Source organism: Nannospalax galili, unplaced genomic scaffold (genome assembly GCF_000622305.1).
Source record: "Nannospalax galili isolate Female #2095 unplaced genomic scaffold, S.galili_v1.0 scaffold895, whole genome shotgun sequence".
NCBI classification, from domain to species: Eukaryota; Metazoa; Chordata; class Mammalia; order Rodentia; family Spalacidae; genus Nannospalax; species Nannospalax galili.
Window position 1 is genome coordinate 572,812 of NW_008336435.1, and position 13,338 is coordinate 586,149.

A 13,338-nucleotide genomic window follows, 5' to 3' on the forward strand; every position below is an offset into this window, starting at 1 on the left:
ACTACTTGGCATCTGCTGAGATGCACAGCAAAGGTATTAATTACTGTTTGCCCTGTGATTAATGTGGCTGATAGTTCTTGATGAGGTCAGTGTGTTTTGTGGATCTTAGATTAATGATTCTAATTTAACAGACAACAAGCTACTAAATGGTTACCAGGTGACACAAATATTATGTTACCCTAGGTAGAACCGAAAAGAGTAATCTAGCTATGAAATAACCTCATATCAGGATTAATCAGTCAAAAGCAAAGCGTTCCCATATTTTCTAAATAATCTTAAGCAGAAATTCCAGTGTTTTCTCCCTGTGTTTAAGAATAAAACTGACTTCTTAGTAAACTCTACCAAAACTCACAAAAATTATTTTAAAATAAAAAATATAGGTTGGATATGAATGAAGCCTGGTGAGGCTGAGATGTCACGTTTAGACAGACAGCACACCAAACATCCAGCCTTCAGGCGCACACCAAACATCCAGCCTTCAAATGGGAGGTGACATATAAATATCATGTCACTTAACCTTACATTTAAACAGTCTAAGTGCAGCAGGGCCCGGAGATACGCTCTTGTAATCCCAACAATCAGAAGCAGAGGCAAGAGGATCAGGAGCTCAGTTGACTTTGGCTACAAGTTGGGGACCAGATTGAACTACATGAGACCCATTGCATAAAAAGCCTAAGCATGGCTATAAGAAAGTATTTTAACAAAACATACTTCTTGAGGATCTTTAGGAAAATCCCAAGGTTTTATTATCTTAAATGAAGTACTTTCTAAAAGAAAATGAAGTAAATAAAAGAAAAATAAGACAGGCAGGAGAGATGGCTCAGTGGGTAAAAGCACTTGCCACTCACATCTGATCACCTGAGATTTGATCCCCAGAGACCACATTTTAAAAAGCTGGATGCAGTGGCACAAACCTCGGTAATCCCAGTCCCCGGGAGACAGAGACAAGAGAACTTTTAGAAGCTCCAGGGCCAGTTAGCCTGGGCTATGCAGCAGGGAAGAGACCTTCTTCCAAACTAAGCGGAAAGGTGAGGACCAGCACCCAAGGGTTGCCATCTGACCTCCACATGCGCAGGAGGCACAAGCATGCCTGCACTTACCCATCATATGTGCACTGCACACACACGCGCACACACACACACACACACACACACACACACACACACTCACTAATAATCTTATAGAAAATTGTATGGGACAAGGAGACATTTCTGTTTCCTGTTACAGAGTCAACAGAGCAAAAGTCTCAGCATATGACTCAAGCTTTCACCAGATCCAGAGTCCACTGAGAAAGAAAACATTCATTATTTTTTAGTCTGAGTCCAACATAAGGTTTAATGCAGGGACGAGTAATTTTGCTGAGTCATTCACAAACTGAATCTAGACTATGGAGTCTCACTTTGACACATATATCACACGCATGCAGAAGCTCCACCCCTTATATCCAGAATCCATCTGCAGAGAGGCAGGCAGGTAACAGAGCACATGCTCAACAACGTGGGAGCCTCCCCCGGGGGTGGAGGGTGGCGGTGGCTGGAAAGATGGCTCAGCGGTTAAGAACACTGACTGGTTCTTGCAGAAGACCCAGGTTTGAATCCCAGAACCCACATGGCAGCTAACAACTGTCCATAACTCCAGTTCTAGGGGATCTGATAGCCTCTTCTGTCCTCCGCCAGCATTACACGACACAGGTGCCCTCACCTACATGCAGGCAATACACGCATACATATAAAATAAAAAATAATAGCCAGGAGTGGTAGCGCACGCCTTTAATCCCAACACTTGGGAGGCAGAGGCAGGCGGATCTTTGTGAGTTCGAGGCCAGCCTGGTCTACATAGTGAGTTCCAGGACAGCTGGGGCTACAAGGAGACCCTGTCTCAAAAAAGACAAATAAATAAATATAAATAAATAAATAAATAATAATTTTTAAGTTAAAAAAATTCATTGCCACTTTCTTTAAGAAGCTTAATATCTTTTTTAGTTGGCATCAATATATTGTATATTAAGGAGTAGAACATTCCACTTCAAAATTATTTGTACATGTTTCACTCCTAAATACTGCCTAACATGAAATATCCACCTACATAAGATTTACTATCATGGAACACTGTTCAGTAACAATTTAAGTCCCCATATTATCAGACAATGATGCTTTTAAATAAAATACATTATATGAAATTCTTGAAGACTCAAAAATATTTTTTAAAAAGACCAGTCTATCATAACATTTTTTACTAAAGCCCTCATTTAGAAAGGATTGTGTTATCTACAAGGATTCTTAACCTTATTCTGGACTCTGATATTGAAAAATAATTAGGGAATGTTTTCTTTCTCCATGGACTCTGGATCTGGTGAATGCTTAAGAGAGCCATATGCTGGGACTTTTGCTCTATTGACTGGATGACAGGAAACAGAAATGACTCTCTGCCCCATTAAATTTTCTCCTATCAGATTGTGTGTGTGTGTGTACAAAGTGCACATATGATGTGTAAGTGCAGGCATGTAAAACCTGCCCTTTCTTGCCCTCTTGCCCTCTTGCCCTCATGTCCTTGAGTGATGGCAGTCCTGTCTTGCCTCAGTTTTTGCACTGTGATTTCTGTTCCCTCATCCCAGACCTCCTTCTCTCTCTTTGCCAAGTCTTTAGCCAATTTTACTTTCTAAATGAGGTCTAGTTCACATTCTCTGTTTACAATTGAGACTGAAGAGAATCAGATTATACAACCCGAAATATGACACTTTGGCATAAGGATTATTTGGAAGTGAAGGCAATTGAGAACTGGCAAACACAGAGAGCACTGCCTGCCCTTTCCCTTTCTGCCTAAAAGCCAGACATAAATATCCCTTGGTAAAAGTATTTTTCTTCCTCTTTCTCTTACCAGAAAAAGAAGACTCTTACAATGAGAAACAACCAACTTGACTCTGTGTAGTGAACCTTGCTACATAACTCTTAACTTCTGTTTATTTCTCCCGTATATTTACCTCCCATAACTTACTTCCCCAGAAGCACAAACTTTTCCATTTGCTTTGTTTCTAGAGTCACTTCTCTACAATTTACTACCCTTTTTTAAAATGGTATGTAAGCCCCAATTTCTTAACGTCCTTTTGAGTTATTCATCACTGAGTTTACTCATCACTACATATGTGCACATTTCACACACACAGAACTTCCTTGTTCCTTTGGGGAATCTGTCTTAGTTTAATTTGCACGTTCTAGGTACTACACCTGACAGCAGAGGAAAGGAGGCTTTTTCCTTCCCACAGAACTTTTCTATCCATTACTTTTCATCATACTTGTATTTTCTGCACATCTCTAATGTTCTAATATTCTGTATTAATATATAATAATATGCATATTATATATTTTAAGTATCTAGCTAGGAACAGATATACTTAACATGTTTAGGGTTAACTTTCCTCTATAAAAAAGGTAAGTCCATGAGGTTGAGAATTTTTTTCATATATTTTTATTATATTTTGGAGAATTTCATAAATGCACGGAATATATTTTTATCATATTCATGCCCCTCCTCCCCAACTCCCCCAAGATCTACCCCTATAGCCTCACCTCCTCCCAACTTTGTGTCCTCCTTTTGTTAAATAACCCACAGGGTTCAATCTGGGCTACCCATATGATCATGAGTATAGGACTACCCAGTGGAGTGTGGTCTTATCAGGAGCCATACCCTTAGAGAAAACTGGCTTTTCTTCCCTCAGAAGCCAACACCTGTCAATATCTCCTCAGCTAAGGGTAGGAGGCTCATGAACCCCTCTTCATTCTAGAATGTTGACTGCGTTAACATTATATGGGTCTTATGCAGGTAACCATAACTATTGTGGGTTCATGTCTGTAGAGGTGCTATCATGTCCAGTAGATACTGTTTCGTTCTGGTTCTCACCAGCCTCTGATGCTTTTTTTAAATATTTTTTATTTTTATTTTATGTATATGGGTATATTGCCTGCATGTATATAAATGGACCCATGTTATGCAATGCCCGTGGAGGTCAGAAGAAAGTGTCAGATCCCCTGGAGTTATGAACAGTTGTTAGCTGCCTTGTGGGTGCTAGGAATCAAACCCTGGTCCTCTGCAAGAGCAGTCAGTGCCCTTAATCGCTGAGCCATCTCTCCAGCCCAACCTCTGGTTCTTACACTCTTCTCACCCCCTGTTCCTCAATGGTCCCTGATGCTGGCAGGGAAAGGGTATGATGTAGATGACCCATTTGTGGCTGAGCATTCCACAGACACTCTCTGCATTTTAATCTTTTATGAGTTTCTATGTTAACTACCATCTACTGCACAAAGGAACTTCTCTGATGAGGTCTGAGAGCTGGACTAATCTATGGATATAGAGATACAAATTTAGAAGGTAGTTTGATATCATAGGACAAAGATTTTTGACTCTGTTCTTTGATATATCCTCAATATATTAAGGAAGACCTGAAATATAGGATGTATTCAATATTGTTGAATGAATGAAGAAAACAATCATTGATATAATAACCATAGTCTCCACAAATAGGAGCTGTGCAGAAGGAGTTTAATCAGGTTATTGTGTCTTTACTTCTCCTTCACATCTCCTATTCATGATTCAAGGACTTTCTTCTCCCCTTGGAGACAAGAATTATGAAATTTGGGAGTCTTTTAGATAGACCCACTGAAGGGGTACTCCAATTGCCTCCCTGGTCAGCATGGAAGAATACAGAGCAGTCTGCATCCCTATTTCCTATTGGCAATTTGGGTAACCCCTTCAGAGGACGGTGTGATAAGAATAGGAGGTAGGAATTGGCTAAGCAATTAGGGTAAAAAGACCCCAAAGAAATGTAGCCAGTTTCTTGGCTAAAAGTCAAAATGTCCTTGCCCTGTTAGCAGCATACTCTGTTCCAAAGGCCAAAAATGTCAAAAGTATTTGGGAGCGTGTGTCTAATCCTTAAAAGATTTTAGGGTTGCCTCTTCAGAGGGGGGAATGTTGGTGGGGAGGGAGTGGGCATGTATTTGATCAAAACACCTTATATACATATATGAAATTCTCAATAAAGTTTTTGTAAAAATTAAAACAAAAACAAAAACAAAAAAAGTTAGAGCTTAATTTTTTATGGGGCAAAAGAGTAAGAGATCTTTGTAGAAATCAACCAAAACTACATCTTCCCTAATATTTACTGTCAAAGATGTTTATAAGTGGGGGCTGGAGAGATGGCTCAGCAGTTAAGAGTACTTACTGGCTGTTCCTGCAGAAGACCCGGGTTTGAATCCCAGCACCCACATGATGGCTGACAACCATCCATAACTCCAGTTCCAGGGAATCCAATGCCCCCTTCTGTCCTCAATGGGCATTGCATGACATGGGTGCACTTATACAAATACAGGCAAAACACTCATACACACAAAATAAAAAAAAATAAATTTTTAAAAAGATGTTTATGAAGGGAACCAAATAGTATAAAGAGAAGAGATTGGGCAACATAGAGTTAACTGGACAAGCTGCTTTGGAAGGTCACAAGCAAGTTGGAGGAATGCCATGAAGTTCCTTGCACACAAGGAACTGTGTGGAGGTGCCAGTCAGCATACTGACCGCACAACAACCTTCATTTTGAGCTTGTTACAAAGCCCAGAATGTCCTTGAAGACAGTAGCCATAGCAGGACTTTGTATCTAGATAGCAGCTGAGGAAAACGCTTGTGTCCTGTGAATAATTACTTACTGTGCTTCTGCTTCTCCTGCTGTAATTGTTTTGCAAGGCCAACAAAAGGAAAAGCAAGAAGGCACTCACCCTGGAGGTGCTGAGCCCTCTGCTGTCTTTGAAATAAGCATTCCCAGTGTCCGTGGTTACTTTCGGTCCGAACATCAACCTGTTCATAAGCATCCCACAACACTGTTTTGGCAAAGAAGAAGGGACAAAGAGGAGAAAGAGGAGAAGGAAAAGGAGGTGGGAAAGGACAAGGAGGACATAGCTTTTACTTTGTAAGCCATTTTAAAGTTTTTGAAATAATGATTATTGTCTGAGTTTACTACAAGGAAATTTAGTAGCAAAGAAAGACCTCAGTTTAGTCTTGATCAAATAACATTTTTAAGTTTCAGAAAGTCCATCTTTCTAGAAAATTCCCTGTCTGGTGATATACAGTGAATATTGCAAGAGTACCATGTGTTTGTGTGTCGGGGGGGTGGTTTTGTTTTTGTTTTTTGAGACAGGGTCTCTTTATAGTCTTACCTGGCCTGGAACTCACTACATAGACCAGACTGGCCTTGAACTCACGAAGATCTGCCTTCCTCTGCCCCCTGAGTGCTGGGATTAAAGGTGTGTGCCACCACCCCTGGCAAGAGTACCATGTTTTAATGACTGTTCTAGCCCTACATTAAGTGACTTGCCCAAAGTTATCTGTAGTTTTTATAAGCCCAACACACAGCTGCAAAATCCATTTGAAATATTTCTTTATTCAGTTTCATAATCCATTGAATATTTGATGTTTGAAAAGAAATGAGTCTACAGAAATGGAACCCCAAGTTATAATAATATTCATATAGAAAATAAAGGTCAAACTAATAATAATACACTTGGGAACCTTGTTCAAGACAAATTAGGTAGAAACTGCTGTGAGCAATGCCCATAGTTTGATTCTAAACTATGGCAAATGCCCTTTATATGTTGTTACCTGTTTCCTTAATACTCAAGATATCTGGGGCACAAGAATTTTGACTATAATTAATCATAAAAGCAAAGTCTGTGATTTAATCTTCTTAGAAACTGAAGACTGTTAAATCACTATTAAGTACAAATTTCATCCAGTTATATTTTATTTAAATCTATGATTCTATTCTTTGTACCATCATTATTATCCTGTGTATCATTAAGAAAGAATAAATATTGCTATTTATAACTTTAAAATGACTTCAGTTATAAGATGTATTTTAATTTCAAAATATTTTAAAATAGGGAAAATGTTTACCCAAATCAATTACTCATTTTTTAGTACTTAGAAGTAATAACCATAGTAGCCAAACATTTATTTTTTACCAAGGAGATAATAAAAGTTAATTATTTGAATAAGCTAGTGGTGTAGGAAGATATTCTTATAACAATATAAGTTATCAACTATTCTAAGTGTAAGAAAATTGTAGAATATCCTAGAATGGAACAAGTCTAAGATCTAGGGCCTGGAAGTAAAAGAAATTACATTTTAGCAATAGTTTTTTGAAGGAACTATTAGGCTTTAAAAGCTGTTATCTTAGAATAATATTACCCTTCTTAAACTCATGAAGTAATTGATTTCCTCAAATTGTTTTTATTAGGATCTTGAATTTCACAAAATGACTGCCTAATGAAAATATTCACCAATCTCATTCTTTATATCCAATTCTTTGTGTTGTGCTCTAATAGAAAACTAGAAAATGTGATTCTAAAAATTGTTTTGACAAATAGCAGATGAATCACAAAGCATAAGTATGATAATGCTTCAAATGGAGGAGGACTTAACAGCCAAATAGCCAAGAAGAAATGAAAGCAAACTACCAGACGAAGACTGAAAACACTTACAAAGTCACAAGAATGCACGACTAAATCGCTCCAAGTGGGAACTGTAAACAGTAAGACATCATGCAGCAATTTTGTTTTATGAAGAACAATGTAAGTCAATGTACTGTTTGATTTAATAATGGAGATATGAAAAGGAAAAACTGTTAACAAAACATATTTTCAGCAGCTTTCAGCCTTATACATCCATTTTAAAAGGAAAGAGTCAATAGATGTAAGACTGGAAAACATTATTCATCCCTTTCTCAAAACAGGGTGACTAAGCTTGCGGTTTACCTCACTGTTCCCTGATGAAGTTCCCTTAATAAGGTAAGACGAATGCAACTATTTAACTATTTTCACATATCAACAACAGAAAATAAAAGCAACTCTAGGAAGAAATGGTCTGACATCCTAAATGAATGTGTTTACATCTTCAGCCCAAAAGGTACCAATGTCCAGCATTTTCACAGTGCCACAGATGTAGTCCCTTAACAATTAAATGACAGATTAAGTCCAATACAAAGAGTTCTCTCAAACCCTTTCCCAGTCCCTCCCAGTCATGACTCAGCAATCAGGGAAGCTATGCATGCTATTTTAAGCCTAAAATAAATCTCAACAAAAATGTCAATAGTTCACACTTTCATATTTAAAGCTGATCTGAATGGCAAAAGATTACTTATATTAGTGATAATTCTCGGCCTTGGATATATGTACAGTAGAGAAGTCTCTAGATTTTAGAGCATCTCTTAAGAGACTGTAAGACACCATAACTGACCTGCAGCTTCTGCTGTTTTCTACAGGGTATCACTTTTTAAAAAAACTTCTAGAGGCTGGGCATGGTGGCACATGCCTTTAATCCCAGCACTTACTCAGGAGGCAGATGCAGGAGGATCTCTGTGAGTTCAAGGCTAGCCTGGTCTACATAGTGAGTTCCAGGCCAGCTGTGGCTACAAGTAGACCCTGTCTCAAAAAAACTAAAAAAAAAAAAAAAAAAATCATCAATTTGACAAATAACCACTTTAAATTGCCCATAATTTTGGCCTAACCAACTGTCATGGCAACCTGGAAAAGAAAACTCTCTTGACTCCCCAATTACTAACTTCTTTTTTCCTAGCCGGTTCAGCTCTTCTTTGGGGCTTTCTTTTCCCAAGCCTCTCTGTTTTTTGTTTGTCTGTTTCATTTTGTTTTTCCCAATCTCCATTCATGGAGAAAAACTTGATAAATTTTATGCTGCAAGAACCCAACAAGTTGTTTCTTTCAGTAATATCTACATTTCAAAAAGTGATGCCTGGGTCAGATTGAGAGAGAATTACAACCTGCACTTTTTCAACATGACTCAGGTCCCTCTTTGGCATCAAGAGCTAAGCCTAGTCTCATTTGTGCTTTTTTAGTAAGTTGGATCATATTTCATATTTTATGTATCACAACTGTTTTTCCTTCCAGCTTTTGTTAAAATGTTCCCTGTTGCTGAAAATTTTTATGTGTGAACATATAAGATACTCTGGAATAAATATAGAAAAGAAAACATTCACACTTTGGGTTTCGTAAAACTCACTTTGTTTAATACAAAAGGTTGTTTTATTCCGAACAATTTCCAGCTCTAGTGAATGGTTCCAGAATTCTCCAGGTAATTATTATAGAATGTTTTCATTCTGCCTCAAAAGGTATGACCTAATGATATGAAAATAGCACCCTTTCATCAAGACTGACATAAATGTTTTACTAGTGTATCCTTTAACATAGGGTGTATAACTGAAGGGCAGCTGAGAACATGTGGTCAAAGCAAAATCTTTTGGTTTAGAATGCTTTATACTTAGAACACTGACTGTGCGTTTTTGGTCAGAAATCTCCTTCTAAATAGTAGAAATGTGTTTAATTTGCAAGCCCAGTTTTAGATTCCCTTTCTTTTACTTCCAAAAATGAACAGAAAGGGGGGAAATATAAAAATAAGAAGAGGGAAGAGGAAGAGGTCATTGGAGGAGGGGGATGAGGAAAGGAAGATTGGTGGGGATGGTCCCTTTCTATCGTTCTACAAAGCTTACCCACTGTGAACATCAGAACTGGCCATGACAGTGAATCCCGCTACTGAAATTTATAATAGGATAAAAGAAAACAACCAAAGTTTCTCAACTGAAATCACTTTGCCACACATTTAATGTCAATGTGTGTGGGAAAAGAGGTTCCCAGAGCTGTCTGCCCACTGGACTTATCTGGGAAGATTTAATCCCATATGGATGCCCTGGAGCTACCCCAGCGATTCTGATGTGGTTGACATCTGCAGCAGCCTGGCCATCAGAAGAAGCCAAAGCTCCCCACACGAGCCCTGTGAGCGGATACATTGTTCGTCAAAGAACAGAAGGCAGAGGTCAAATACCTGTTTGAACAGATTGAATGAGCCAGCTTCACTGAGTGTGTAACTAAAGTAGTCATCTCCGTAGCCTCCCCACAAACCCCATTCAGTGAAATGGAGGCAGAGTGCATCACAGTCTTACATAGCAGCATTGTGATCCATTAATCAGAGTTCTTTCCCTCTCTCTTTCTGTAGGTCTGACTCATGGTACAGTGGAGAAAAAGACAAACAGCCTAGCCAACAAATGACCGCGGCTGCTGGATCACCTTTTTTTTTTTTTTTTTTTTTTTCTGACGACAGCTAAAGGCCAGAAACTGCCTTTCGGCAAAGCAAGTAACGTTTAGGAACCCGGCTGCCACCTGGCGGCTTTCCTGGGCATCTCACGCTTCCTCACAAAAGATGAGAATGACTAATCACAGCCTCCTCATTTACACACTAAACCCAAACTCTAAGAGTCCTCTGCAGGTGGGGGCTCCTCTCGGCGGTGACAGCCCGGCTGTCACCGCCCGAATACAGTGGAAGAGCAGAGCCAGCCTTCTGTGTAGGCCGAGGAGAACACATTAGCATTCAAATACTTCACCCACCTGTCCACCTTTGAAACTGCTCTTTGAGACAGGTTGCTCTAAATGGGACAGGGCAGGCTTGCGACTAAGAAAGCCCTACACAGTGGTTAACTTTCCTGCACATTAGATTCACCTGGGCTGCTGGCAAAAATGCAGATTGCTTGCCCCAACCCCGGAAATCCCACTTCACTAGATCTGAGTGTGCAATTCTAGCAAGCTCTCCAGTGATGCTGCTGGTCCAGGAACTGCAGGTTAGGAAACGCTAGATAAATTATCAATTACTGGTTGACCGTTAACAATTTGCCATCTACTAAAGCTGCCAGTTCCCTCCATCAGCACAGAAGGCAAGACTGGGTAAAGAAACCATACACGGGAGCACTAGCAAGCGTCAAAGATATTGCCTTCATGGGTTTTCCCCAAGGTAGCTTTGGAGCAGCATAAGGCTACGAAAACTGCCAGGTGAGAAGTGGGTAGGATGAGGATTGGACCAAATGCCTCTTTCACTGTTTTGCCTAGGATCCTCCAGGCACTCTTGGGAAACATTTGATAATCTTTTCCCTAAATACTATATCATCCCAATCCATTAGTTCATCAGGAATCAGACTTGCTTCATAAGCCAAAATAACATGCTGGGATGGATTTCAAAATGAAGATTTTATGGAGATAAGCTGTGACCAAAGACAAATTAAGTAGTTTGCATTCTAATAGCACCATCTAGTGGATATTTGGAGAATTTTTTACGTCAAACAGCCAAAACGGAAGTGTTTACTGTTTTATCGCAAGAAAAAAGCCCCATCATTTGCTGTTTGAGGTGCAATTCTGGAGAGCATAAACAAAGCCAGTCAGCTGTGGCTATGTGGCAGTATTCTTTCAGTCATCCATAATATTGTCTGTGAAATAAAGCATGGGGGCTGGAGTGTGAGTCAGCTGGTCATATTGCATCCATGGTCAGGAAGGAGAGATGAATGCTGGTCCCCAGCTCACACAGATTTCACGAATGTCTAAGCATTTTCATGATTGGTACAAATCATATAATTTTACAGGGTTCAGGCTTGTGACAGGTGATATAAGAACTCTGGACTGGCCCTCCTCCTCTGATTTCAATATCATGAGGAAAGCCTGGCGACACAATACACAATTTGAATCTCTAATCAGAAAATCGGAAACCTAAAATACTCAGAAATCTAATCATTTTTGAGCACCAACGTAATGCCACAAGTAGAAAGTTCTACATTTGACCTACAATAGCAAGTCAAGAAGCACAAAACTAAATATTACGTAAAGTCACCTTCAAACCATGTGCATATGAAATACAAATTAATTTTGTGTTAAGGCATGGTTCCCATGTCCAAGATGTCTCATAATATACATGCAAATATTCCTCAGTCTGAAGAATACATAATCTGGAACTCTTCTCATCCCAAGCATGACAGCTAAAGGGATATTCAATTTCAGCCTCCCCTCTCCACACTCATAAAAGGTTTAGCTTCTTTAATGAGTTGAGGTGGGAAAAGATTATCAAATGTATCCCAAGAGTGCCTGGAGGATTCTAGGCAAAATAGTGAAAGGCATTTGGTCCAATCCTCATCCTACCCACTTCCTCTCACCTGGCAGTTCTGGTACCCTTATGCTGCTCAAAGCTATCTTGGAGCAATCCCATGGAGACAGTATTTTTTACCCTTGCCAGTGCTTCTGTGTATGGTTTCTTTACCTAGTCTTGGCCCTTGCGCTGACCAAGGGAACTTTAGTACATTACTAATTGTTAACAGTTAACCAGTAATTGATCATTTATTTAGTATTTCTTAACCAGATACCTTACATCTTTTGGTCCTAGAATTCTCTGTTGGTCATTGCTGCTTACCTGAACAACACCAAGTACCACCAGTTGCCCATCATGTGTCAGGTGTCCAGAATGCTATCTTGGGGACCCTGTCATTTCAGAGGGCCCTGAATGGTCTCCTTAACATGGAAGAAGTTTCCTTTCCAGAAGTTTCCCTCCATCTACTCTTCAGCTTCCCCTGCTAGCCTCTTTCTACTGCTGTCCCTACAGCCACTAAGCAGGACTGTGAGATGGCAGTACTGGAACAATGACTTAGGCCCAGCTACCTTCCTGCTCACCCATTCAGTCTGTAGGGACCTTACAGACCTTATGCATTCTTGTCAGTCAGGGTAGAGTAGACTATTCCATAGTCACCCCTTTCTACGCTTAATATCTCTACATAGACTTCTATTTTGTTCAGATAGAAACTGACAGGAGACAGAGCTAGGAACTACAACATTGCTTCCCTTTCTTAAGCCTCCCCAGTCTCATAGAGAAAGAATACTAACCTCCCACCCCATGAACCCCACCTTGATTTTTCCCTCAGTTTTCTTTCCATAGCCTCCTTCCCCCAGCCCAAATCTACCAAGTAGTATACATAGGGGCCCAAGTAGAAGAATAGAAATCTCATACTGAGGACAGCAGACAGACTAGCTACCTTTAACATGGAAGGACAAGAATGATTTGATAGATGTTGGACCACACAGACAGGTCTACTCAGTAGGAATAGGAACTAGAGCAGCAGTTACTGTTGCTTGAGATGCCACTCCTCCATGCCTTCCAGTCTTCTGCTATTTTCTGCAGCAGGGAGCCAAATGACTTGGAGAATCTAACATTGCTGGACAGCTTCAGCAACTCTGATACACGGTAGACCCAAAGACGCGGAGAGTATGCAGGACTTGAAGATAGCTCCAGACATTGAGAAGGCTAATTAGCTGTTGATTAATTCATACTGCAAGTCTTTTGTACCCGAAGTACCACATTTCTTTGAATTTTTGTCTAAATTTGGAGTGGAGTGAAAGGACACCAAAGTCACCGAGCACCTGTTTGCTTTCATTTCTGTGCTCTTGTCAAAATTTTTTGGTCAAGAGGAAAAGTTAT